The sequence below is a fragment of the Triturus cristatus genome, chromosome 3_1 (assembly GCF_964204655.1).
Source record: "Triturus cristatus chromosome 3_1, aTriCri1.1, whole genome shotgun sequence".
In the NCBI taxonomy this organism is placed as follows: Eukaryota; Metazoa; Chordata; class Amphibia; order Caudata; family Salamandridae; genus Triturus; species Triturus cristatus.
This window is the reverse complement of record NC_140583.1, coordinates 105,208,871-105,221,894: the sequence shown is the minus strand read 5'-3', so window position 1 is coordinate 105,221,894 and position 13,024 is coordinate 105,208,871. Positions and strand designations below refer to the sequence as shown.

General features: G+C 42.7%; 1 protein-coding gene across 2 annotated transcripts in view; it reads right to left on the bottom strand.

Annotated features, from left to right (window-relative positions):
* Nucleotides 1-13,024, bottom strand: part of SLC1A2 (solute carrier family 1 member 2) — a 419,386-nt gene that overhangs the window by 381,418 nt on the left and 24,944 nt on the right. The gene's annotated exons all lie outside the window — the stretch shown is intronic.

Here is a 13,024-nt window from a genome sequence, read left to right as displayed (position 1 = left end):
GAGAAGTGTAATCAAGCGTTTAGCATCATTTCACAGTGCAAAATTTAACTTCGCGTCCAAAATGGATCAAAGGAAGCTTTTTGTGCTAAGAAAGTAGCACTAAATTCTACAGGATACAACAGCAGTAGCAGCAGCCGCTGTGGCTGGTCGCCAATCGGGCTACCCCAGGATCAAAGGTGGGCGGGGCCAGGACCCCAGGGTGCCGGGTCCTAATGGCGCGCTTTTTGAATTCTGCGCTTTCAATAGTTCATTGTTCCTGTGCTCCTGCGGTAGGATGTTTGTCCCAAATTAAACTTAATTACTTCAGCTGGAGTAATCGCGTAATTTCAGTAATTACGCATCACAAGAGTAATATGACATCTCTGAAATTTCTCCGATTACTGTGACGTAATTAAATTTCCCGAGGCCTAATTTGAAGTGTTTAAACATAACTTAAACATCACTTTTTGCTGTAAGTTTCACAAAAGAATTTCTGGGGCTTTGCAATGGTATACTTTTCTGACCCATGTAAATCTCTCTTTTCAGTGCTAAATTAAATTAAATGTGCCTTCTTTCACCATTCTTGAATTGTGATTGTTTGGACTGTAGTCGTGAACTGATGGGTAGAAATGTTCACATCTGGATTCAGGGCCAATACATTCTTGAATCTACAGTATCCTACAGATTCTTGGGGTGAAGGAGCCTGTTATCCATCCCTCCGGTGTGTGCTCTCATCCTCGGTGGTGGAGCTGTGAACCTCTCTGTGACTTTAAAAATCTCATTTATGCTCCACTAATGCAGCTCCGTGACGGCTCTCGGGTCCGCTTGAACCACAAAGGGATCAAGTAGATTATTTTAGGGTTTCAATTTTTTGTTCTTGGACTGGTTAACAAATCTAAGGGTCCAAACAGCTCCATCTTTTAACCCATTTTAACACCGTGTCCATCATATTCATCTGTTTATTCCTCAAATACTATTAATAGCAATAATAATCATATTTTTAGATTTGGAACTAGATTTCCTTTTTGTCAGATTTGATGCACCTCTGAACACCACTCTCAGAGCAAATCTGCACCCCAAAGTACAGACACCGTGAAATTTAGACACCCTAGAATGTTTGCATCATCCAGTTTGTGCACTAAGACACTCCTTAAACGTCATTTAGCGTAGTAAAAAAGTTCATTTTCGTAATGGGTCCCACTCCCTAACTGAGTTCTAGATCAATTAAAGGTTAAAGGGTTTTAGTACAAAAATTCAAATACGCGATAGAGGGTAAACCCAGTAAAGGCTTTCAAGTGCAACTATGCCCTAACAGAGGATGCAAAAGTCAAAGTCACAATTGAGAAACAAAATCAAAGAGAAGTTGGAGAGGATTCCTAATAGAACAGGAATGTCTTTCAGCTGAACTCCAGAATCACAGGGTTCTTATACTCATAGCAAATCAGTAAAACGACAAATCATCAGGATCTGAGCAAAAATAATCTCTTTGCAAATCAGAACACAGAGGGAAATGTAAATCATTGCTTTAACACATAAGCGCCCTGCATCCTATTTCAATAAGTGCATGCAGCACCCTCTATAATAAAAATAATAAACAGAATTTTATTAAGCGCACAGCTACCCCCAACGGGGTATCCCGGCGCGGAAGCACACGGATCAGGATCAAGACAGTGCCAGATTAGTTTGAGGGGCGAAAAAGCCCCATGTTTTCAGGGACTTGCGGAACTCAAGATCCGACTGAATCAGGCGAAGGTGAAGGGGAAGATTGTTCCAACACTGAGTGGCGCCCACTTCAAAAGATTTGCCTCCCATTCTAATGCCATCCGAATGTTCTATACATATATCTATATATATAACATTTAAACAATGGAACTGTACCGCAAATGAATGAACTAGTATGTAGGACAGAAGGCAGAGGAAGAGACCTCGATAATGCTTCAAACCATAGGGGACAGAAAACGTTTATCGAAAGCAATGTAATCATAAAGGTGAAAACAAACCACTTCTGAGCAGCCTGACTGTGCTCTGTGGAGTCTCTAGGGAGAAGATGCACGCAGAGTGACAGAGATGCCATCCACCTTGTCTAAGATGGGCTCTAAAAGGAAAATGTGGCATAACTAACACACATTAATAAACATGCTTCTATACATCATATACCATTTGGTTCAACTGTAATTATGTTAATTCGGCCTAGATGTGCAAAATCGAATATGAAAAGTCATATTAGTCGCCATTTTAACTTAATTATTAATCTAATACCAGGACTTCCTGGTCCTTTGTCTAAGCCCTGCCCACAGTGCATACTGGACAAAGCACCGAAGACCAGGCCAAGCGCCCATAGAGCACCCGGTAATGGGCACAGGAGGTGGTCAGAAAGGAATAAGAGAGCAGTGTATGGGGGAAAAGGCAGATGCACAAGAGGGCAACATAAAGCAGGAGGGAGGAGAGAGCCAACCAGCTGAAAAATGCACTCTTGTGGAATGCTAGTGCGAAAAGAAAAAAAGTAGGGGCATATCAGCAACAACCGGCGATAATTATCGCTAAGCACACTTAGTGCTCGGATAATTACCGCCGGCTAACGTGGATTTTTAACGCTGAGATAGCGTGCTATTAGCAATGCTTATCTCAAAAGCAATAAAAATCCTAGCGCTAACTGCCTAACGTGAGATTATCGCTGGAAACCCAGCGATAATCTCACGAAGTTTGGCGTTAGCTTGTTGATAGGGATCACAAACTTAGCCATGATATCCACCTTCCATAGGATATCATTGCTATGTCAGTCCTGAAGCAGGCGTAAGGAAAGTAGCGATAACAGGGGTTATCGCTACTTTTCCTGCCGCTATGCTTCATAGCGTGGGGCTTGATGATAGGAGAAATGTCGCTTAGCGACATTTCTCCTGTCATGTCAGGTCAGGAACGCCCACTTTGCATCTCATTAGAGATGCAACGCTGAGCGTTAAGAATTCGTGTGCTAATGCAAGGTTTCACGCGTTAGCGTGACCTTGCTAATTAGGCGATAAAATTATCGCCGCTTTTCGGCCAAAAACGACCGCAAAAGCGGCGATCATTTTCTATCGCCGCCCTGTAGATATGCCCCATAGTTTCTTAAAAGTGAGCAATGGAAGGATACAAGTCAGCAAATCAAGAGGCTATGCTCTGTGGGAGGCACAAACTCAAGATACACAAGGAAGCCAATGAATAGGAAGCAAGAAAATGAGAGTAACAGCAAAGCCAACTAATGCTAAGCAATGGGCGGGATTAAAGGCAAGTGTAAGATCTTGGTAAACTGTCAATAAATCTTTTTCAACCAGACAGCTTGTGCTGTCTGGTCTGGTGGGTTCCACCGAAAAAGGATATAAAAAAGATACCCATCAAGAAGCTGGATTGCAAAACACGAAACAGTAAAATCTGGGATCAATGCCCGCTTCCCTACTTGTCAAAAATTGTGTAATCCTAAAGCATATTTTTATTTCACCAGCCTCCTTTTTCTACATTATCGCATATTCCCTTCGAATACTTGAATCCAGGATCTGCTCTGTACAAAAAAACAAATTATGTTTGATATAATATTCTTTAATGTTGCCCCATCTATAGTAAAAGCTCTAGTTAGTTAAGTTATGGCATTGTCACAGTGGGGACAGGAATAAACAATGTTTAAAAACTGTAATAAATATCTCTCAATACAGTGATATAACCTGAGGTACTAATGTGAAACCAGAGATATCATCTGAGTGAGCAAGGTGCAATGCTACTATATGATAAAATAGACGTTTTTAAATTTTTAAGAGACTTTATCATATATTCACACAACGTTTGTTCTATGATTTACATGCCAAATCTCCTAATGGCTTGTGCACAGGCTCTTAAATCTAACCCAGACCCTTGGCTCGGCTCTCCGTGGCATTTTGTTGACTCACCCACCCATTCCTAGTGTCATCCCCTGCTGTCAATACACACAGAGCATGCAGCATAGGCAGCCAGTAGGCACTATGCCATTACAAATATGTGCCCAGGATGGCATACCTGGGTCTGGAGATTACTAGCTGTGGGGAATGCCCTTGAGTCTGCCTTGTGATGTTTACTTTGAGGTTTGGCTCTTGGAAGATTGTGGGGAATGAGGTTTTATTGTGACAATGATGCGGTCCATGTGTTGATGGTTGCAGTGCTGGACTCTCTGCTCCTCAAATAAATCCCCGTCACTCGTAAGCATCACTCTTGATAGTACATGTAGAATTTGTAGAGGAGGTGTATACGTAGATTCAACCTTTCATACAAATACAGGTTTCTTAATCCTGACCCAGTGACCCGCCACTAAATTCCGTAAGTCAGTTTTCTCATATGAATCCTCATACCACTCTGCACACCCTTTCTCATATCAACTACACCCGACAAGGGTGACGATTCAGCAGTACATTGTTCCAGCCTCTCCCTGTTGAGTTTGGAACCCAGAACACGTCCTCGCAAAAGTAGGCCGACAACATAGTTTGCACCACTGGACTTCAATTCAAATTGCTTGTCAGTGCTAACACTAATTGGTCCATGAGGTTGCAAGTAACACACTCAACCATGCCATTGCTTCTGGTATAGGGATGCTGTAATCTGTTTGATACCAAGGGAGTCTAAGAATATTCTCATGCGTGCAGAAATCAATTGGGCGCCATTATCAATTACAATCTCAATTGGGGACCTTTCTATCAAACACTTTCTGCAAAAGTTGGATCCCAGACCCAGTGTTGCAGTTATTAATGAATCTAACTTCTGGCTACTTGGACAAGTAATCTAGGAGGACTATGGCATATCTGGAATCCTCCTCCAAAACTTTTATAGGTCTTGGTATGTCCAAGGTCAGTTTCGACTATGGAGTGGTGGGAGCACCAAAAGGCATACTCAGCGAAGACTTGATCACTTGGAGTTTGCCACTTATAATGCAGGGACCACAGTCGCTCACAAATCAAATGCATGAATGAAATGAATGAAAGAGCATTTATAGAGCGTGCAGCTACTCAGAAAGAGTGTCCCGATGCCGAATAGACTCTATCAGACAATCTTCTGCCTCTAGAAACGGGAGACCGGGAATTAGTTACGGAAAAGCCAGGTTTTAAGCATGATTGATATATCAAAACTCAGCCACCAAAAATCCTCATGCACCCTTTGTTTCAACTCCTGATTGTCTATGTGTCTTTCATGGTCTATTCTAAGGGCCTGATTATTCTAAGGGCCTGATTTAGATCTCAGCGGACGGTATAAATCCCATTATATCCTAGCCTCTCTTCCAAAATAATTTAATCATGTGTGTTTTACAGTTTGATGGTGAGCTAAAGTAGAAAAAATGGTTTGCGTGACTTTTAGTTGGGATAAGCGTAAGTGGCCTAATTCTCTCTAACGTAATTACTCGTTATTACCACCAAATTGCTTGTAATTATGCATATTGTTTGGGAAGTGTAATCAAGAATTTAGCATTCCCATTTGTGTCCATAATGGGTCAAAGGAAGCATTTTACGCTAAGTAAGTATCGCTAATTGCTACAGGACACAAACAGCAGTAGCAGCAGCCGCTCAATCTCTTTTAGTTCATTGTGCCTGTGCCCCTGCGGAAGACAGGATATCCGCCACCATTGTGACGAAGTAACAGATCTGCCGGGATCTAAATCAAGCCGTAAGATCTATTATCCTCACGAAAGTTGGTAACAAATTGCACAAGTTTCTGCAGCAAACTATTATCACAAGACAGTTCTGAAGGAATTTGCTCCGAGGGATAGCATTTTGGTCTTTTGTCTTGGAACAAGGCTATCCTTGTACTATCCATGACATGACTTTTCAGAGAGCTTCATCCTTATCCAAGTTATCCCCCCATTCATCTTCAACAGTTGTAGCTCTGTAGAACATACATTTACTGACATTAAAGGTCTTTCCACAAACTACTGGAAGTTGGGAGATGCCTTATCAGACTGCAGAGACTCGTAGACAGTGATGTGTGTCTAATGTGCCAGTCAAATGTAGATGAAGACCATTAAGGGAAAATCTTGATCAATGTTCTCAAGGCTTGGAAGTGCCTCATGGTTAGTCGGCACCGTGTGCAGAGGACCAGAACTCCACTAGTCTACATTATAATGGGGAGTAATGCCGAGTTCAGGGGCCCAGCTGCTGTTGTCTTAGAGGAGTTTAAAGTTCAAATAACTCATAGGTTTTCTGAGTTAGTGCACAAACTTTAAACTGAAAATGCCAGAAACAGTGAGCAGGTATTGCCTCTCCGTTTCTGACTTGTTCTCTCTAAATTTCAGTTGAGAAATTCTGATTTATGTGTTTGAACTTTAGACACCTCACTTGCAAAAAACAGGTGCTTATATCACCATGATACAGCCTCCCCACTGAAGGCAGGGTCACTAGTCTTTATCCTTGTCATGCCTATGTTGTATCCCTTGTCTGGAAACACACCACACAGGTCACATCTGGAGCAGTCTTGGAACACAGCTGGAGCCAGTGGGTCCCTGTTGGTGCATGGCTCTGTGGTTTTTTAGCACAGTGCTAGCACTGTCTCTTGGCAATAACTTAGTAGCCCTCTGGTTTTAGAACTAAGGGCCTCATTTAGATCTCGAGGGACGGGTTACTCCATCACAATGGTGACGAATATACCATCCACCAAAAAATAAATCCCATAGGATACATGGGATTTATATTTCGTTTGACGGGATAGCCGTCACTGTTGTGACAGAGTAACTTGTCTGCCGAGATCTAAATCAAGCCCTAAGAAACTAACCATTTTAAATAAACAGCAAAAATGTTTTTAATGATGTTCATAGCTATCTGGGTGCCACCTTCGGAACATATTTGGCATTTACATTAGTCCTGGGTGAAATGTCCATTTTATGGCTTAATCTTGCATTTTGTCTGGCATTTGGCATTAGGCTTGTTATATAAAATTCCAGACCCTGCACCATTATGCCACATCGTGTAATTTAAAGTCTGTGCCGGTAAAATCTTATTGCAGGCGCACACGTACAATGCAAATCAATAGAATGTAAGAGGCTATTCTTCATAGCACTTGTGGTTTTTCATTTTTTTGTTGTTGCATGAAATGCATCCAGGCACCCAAAATATATTTGAAAATAAAGATTAAATGCAAGATTTGCAGTTTACGTAGTTATTCCCGAAATTACACATAATTATGTCAAAGAAAATTACATAAATTTCACTGGCCCTTTGCACTTTACTTGCACATGTTTACATCCTGAAGCCGTCTGAACTGGTTTCTCCTCTCCACCACCCAGTTACAGATGGATAGCAGGAGGAGATGGCCAGGTTTGCTAACAGGCGACTCGTGATCCTTTGGCTGAGTGAGAATTTCCATTCTGAGCCCCATTCTCACTACTAGTATTTACTGCCACCTGTTGGGAAGTAGTTCAAATGTTGCTATTGTGTAAGCTGCAGTAACTTATCCAGTGGAAGTTATATGAAGGGGTCACTGGTGAACTACAAAGGATGTATGATGTTACAACGCATGCTTTTACAACGCATGCTGTTACAACGAAATTTTTACAACGCAAATGCAGTGACAACGCAAGTCTTTACAACGCAAGTCTTTACATCGACTTGCACTAGATGGCGTGCTAACATTAAAAAAGTGTAATTTACTATTCTAACTCCAGTCCACGTAACAGTAGGGAAGGTGTTTGGATAGTAAACTACACTATTTTTAATGTTAGCACGCCATCTAGTGCAAGTCGATGTAAAGACTTGCGTTGTAATGGCATGCGTTGTCAATGCATTTGCGTTGTAACAGTTTCGTTGTAATGGTAGTGCGTTGTAAAAGTTGCGTTGTAAAGGTTGTTCCCCAACTACAAATCACAAGTCTTGTTTCATTGTGAACAGCAAGAAATGGCTGCTACTGTGGGAGCCAATATTATCTGCTGAAAACAGAGATGGCAGGCAATTGAAGTAAGGAACTTTTTACGGTCATAAACAATCTGACAACTGTTACAAAGGAGGATGCTGCCAACTGCACTCAAGATTTCTGTAATACATTGGCTCAGGCGTTTAAATCAAAGGTTGATCAAATCTATGATCAATTAACCTTATATACGCCTAACACTAATGCTACAGAACAGGAAACTAAGACCATAACGCCCCTCTTAAACTTTACCCTTACAGCTCCAGTGCAAATTGCCACCCTTCTTGCAAAAACTAAATCTGGCTCTCCGGAGAACCCCTGTCCTCCGAGGATTCTTTTTTTTTTTTTTTTATTCTTTTTATTGAGAGTTCATAAAAACAGAATAAACGATACAAAGTACAATTGTAATAGAATTAATACAGTACAAGGCACGTAGGTACAAAGACATTTTCATATTTCATCAATTTAGAGCTTGATTATAAAGTGCAGAGTGTAAAAAAAAAAAAACCCACATAAGCGAGTTTCAACTATTCAGATCTTAATTATAAAGTGCACTGTGCAATTGTAAAGCGTAAAATGCATAATGGGAGACAGTCTAGCACACTATTAGTTAAGATAATATAGTTAAAATTGAATGCTGTCAGAAAATACACCCAAAAAAAAAAAAAAAAAGACTACATTTCAAACACACTCCAAGACAGCTCATATTTCTTAAGTGCCCCTGATCTCAATGCGTATTTTCTTTCCCTGCCCTGGATTCGTAGTAATTTTGCCTTCCAAGCCTGAAAAGTTGGTACTTGATCGGTTTTCCAGGACTCCGAGGATTCTTCATAACATGTGCCATCTCTTTAGTCCTCAGTTATCGGGCATATTTAATCAGATTCTTTCACAAGGAATATTTCCAACAATGTGGAAACTGGCCTGCATTCTACTGTTATTAAAAAAACCTATTTAGATATAACGGATTCGGCCAATTATCAACCTATTGTGAGGCTCCCGCTTCCCGCAAAAATTCAGCAGAAAATCGAAAACATAGAACTCTCCAAGCATATTTTAGAAAATACCATTTTAGATCACAGTCAGTTTGGTTTCAGGTCAGTTCACTGCCCTGAGACAGCTCTGATAGAGACCCCAGAGGAAATGCAAAGCGCATTAGATGGCGGAGGGTCGGCAGCTCTTATCCTCCTTGACCTGTCCGCGGCATTTGATTCCGTGGACCAAACCTTGCTGACAGAACGTCTAAAGACCATAGGTCTGGGAGGAAAGGACCTCTCACTTTTAACATCTTTTTTAGCAGCTAGAACCCAGACAGTTCAATTAGGCGATTTTAAATCTGCACCTTTTATCCTGCCTTGTGGGGTACCGCTGGGCTCTTCTTTGAGCCCTATGCTTTTTAATATTTATGTGTCCGAATTAGCACCTTTGATCAGAAGTTTTGATTTAATCCCAACCTCGTATGCCGACAACACTCAATTGGTTGTTTCAACCAATGACAAGGATGTTAACTACTCCACGAAACTTCATGATTGTATGGTCTCCTTGAGTAAGTGGATGAGTAGGCATTGCTTGAAGTTACATTCAAGTAAAACTGAGGTGGTGCTATTTGGAAAGCTTTCTCCTCTATGGTCACCAGCTTGGTGGCTAAGTACTTTGGGCCCTCTCCCTACAGCGGTAGTTAAAGCTAAATAATTTGGGGTCATCATAGATGAGAAGCTTAATTTTAAATCCCAGATTTCAAAGGTGGTGTCTTCTGCATTTTTCACTATAACAACTGTGCGTAAAATCCTTCCGTACATTCACAGAAAGGCCAGAAATATAGTTTTAACCTCCCTAGTTTTAACTAAGTTGGACTACTATAATGCCTTATATTAACTTACAGTCCAATCAACTCAGAAAATTACAATCGGTAGAGAATGCCGCCGCTAGATTAGTTCTGGATGTCCCTAAACACCAGTCTATTAGGGCTGGGATTCAAGATCTGCATTGGCTCCCAGTCAGCCAGCGCGTGAAATTCAAGGTACTTTGTATCGCACTTTACGGAGAAGGCCCACAATTTCTTCGACACGCTTTTAGCTGGTACACCCCTAGCAGATCACTATGTTCGGCCAATGCTTTTCCAATGCTCACCCCCAGTGTTAAAACAATGAACGGGGGGGGGGAGTTTCAGACATAGTACCATTAGGATGTGGAATGCTCTTCCGCTTTCTCTTAGGAAGATCACATCCCTGCTCGAATTCAGGAAACACCTTAAGACGTGCCTTTTTAAAAACTAGTTTTCCTCTCACAGTATGCGGACCATAAGCACCTAGTCACCTATGGATATAAGTACACTATACAAATTGTTATAACATAACATAACAGGGGCAAGACACTGTGCAGAAGGACAGTGGCATAGAAAGGTCAGGTGGTACAGGTGCAGAACATTTCTTGTCTCCCTCGGCTTCTCAAAATGGCAAAAATATGTGTTTAAAACACATATTTTTGCCATTTTGTCACCCCCCTCAGTGATGACAGCCGGGGTGGCGCACACCCACCACATCCCCCTTCCTACGCCACTGCAGAAGGAACATATACCAGGAAGAGGAGTACTGTGAGTGTAGTATCTACTAGAGATATTTGTGGTAACCAGCAGGTCACAGTCACAAGCACATGACGAATGAGGAGGCATCTGTGACCAGTTTGCAGCTGGATGAGTTTTCTGGACAAAAACCCAGCTACTGAATTGTGGCTAAATGGCAGTTCTGACAACAGTCTCATCAGAGGGCAAGGGCTGAATGATCAAGAATCCTGTTTGCTGCACACTCCCACAAGAGAGTACTCTGCGAAGGTACCTCTGCTCGAGCATCCACAAGTTGAACTAAATCAGGGGCAGAGCTATCAGGGGTGCAGCATATGCAGTGGCACCAGGTCCAGGAGTGAAAGAATCCCACTGAACTTCAAATATCGCAGTTTTTTTACTACCAGACCAGGAGGTGTGGCTATATTCCTAGCCTGCATTAGGGTCCATGGCACTCTTGCTATACCATTGAATTAAATGACTGACAGCATGTGTGTGTGCATGTCATGAAGTGAATACAGATTTGCAGGAAATCACAAAGTGGTCACTTACACAAGTCAGCGGTGAGATGTCAGTGGGTGCAGTTATTTGCAGTTCCAGATTTCACAAATGATGCACACCTCTACTTTTGCAAATTACATCTAGTAACTCTATGTTAGTTCAAATAACTTAAGAATTTGGCAGTCCTGGACGGGCCACCATCCCACCACCCCGCACCAAGACCGCCTATCAGGGCCACCCCCTGCCCACCAGATTACAGGTTTTTCGCGGTCTGGTGGGTGGGTGTAGTGGCAGTTCTGCAGCGGTGTCTTGCAAAGGCACCTATGTATGCTTTAGAAAGGCACCTCCGCAGGACCACCACAGAGCGTTCCAGAATGGCATGGACTGTGGACTCCATGCTGTGCTAGAACTGGGGGTGCACGCACACAGGGGGACACAACATGTGCCCCCCTGTATGTACCCATGTGCATGGGCACGATTGTGCCCTGTAGGGCCACCTTTGTTTCATGACGGTTAGCTGTTTCATGGAGAAAATACCTCCATGTCAGCACTGGCGGTCTTGAAACTCATAATATGCATAGCGGGACCGCAGCGGCACCGCAAGTATTTTGCAAGCATCTGACTACCGCAGGAGTGCCAGGTTATGTGGTTCACTGGTGGTTTCTCCAGTGCAATGGCTGTCAGACCGCCAAACTTTTAATATGGAGGTTGGACTGCCAGTGCGGTTGTGGATGGACTGCTACCGCCACGCCTTCATGAGTCTAGCGGTCTTAGGACCGTCAGACTCATAATCAGGCCCTTAATCACTAGCACATGTGCCTGTCTATTTCTAATCCCTGTCCGCTTGCCCTTCCAATATGCATGTCCAGTGTAGCTCACTCCAAGTAGCCCTCCAAATAAACGTGCGTGTAGTCACGAAGGGCCGTCTGCTCAAGGTGCCAATTTATTCATATTCATTAAAGGTGGTTGCAGTGCATGCATTGCTCAAGGTTGCTGTCTGCACCCAAATTGTTGAGTCTTGAGATTTTCACCTACAAATGATTATGTTCAGGTGGGTTAGCCTAATTAGTTCTATGGAAGATTAGCAAGTCTACAACACCCAGAATGAATTGGGTTATCACATAAATGTCAACTATGGAAAAAGTGACTGCAATGATCTGGAAGGAGATAGTCTCCCGTTCTGTTTTTGTAGGGAGGTGTCAGGCACAAGCTGCTGGTTCTACATATTAAGTGTGAATCCATCGGAGCACGTTGCTTTTGAGGTATTACTAGTGGGTGGTGTGCGCATGTGTCCTGCTGTGAATTTGTATTAGGGGCCTGTTTGCAGGTGTGTCTACCTTCTCTATATTCAGTAGAGGGCGGCTAGCATTTGTGTCCAGCTGTTGCATTTTCATCAGGTAAACAACTGTGTGCATGCCTGGATTATGCATGGTCATTAGAGGACTTTCTGCCCAAGAACCCCAGCATATGTTGTGTAATTAGGAAGCCAGCTTTAGATGCTGGTCTCTGGAACCTCCTTGAAGTGGGTGCTCACATGCGCCCAGCTTGTGTATTCATCAGGTACTGTCAGTTCATGTGCACCCAGCTGCTTCACAGTCATTAGGGGATCACTAAACCATGGTGTGCACTGATGCCTAGGGGACTATTCACAGAAGTAAATTGTGTCATAAATATACATTTAAGGCTGAAGTTAGCTTTAATTTTTTAACTCCTTCCAGGATTTTACACAGAGATTCTGTGTGAATGGTTCTTTGAGGACTGATATTTCCACCACGAGTGAAAATACGTGGACACTGGGAGTGGGTGGAATTCGCGGAGTGTCACTCTGCGAAAATCCGCAGAGTTACATGATAACTCCATGAGATTCAGCGGAGTTCTGCGAATAAGCAGAAATCAGCAAGTTGCGCAACTCGTGATGATTTTAACCATTGGGAGCTTTTTCCATGCTAGAAAATCAGCACAAATGGCACCACTCCGCGTGCCAGGGGGCGCTGCTTCTCAAGTTGCTTTTGCTGCCACTTCAGTAGATTTTCTACGTAAGCGGCAGTTGTCTCGCTGCGAACGGTCAAGACCACGTGAGTTGGGTAAATCTCACCATGT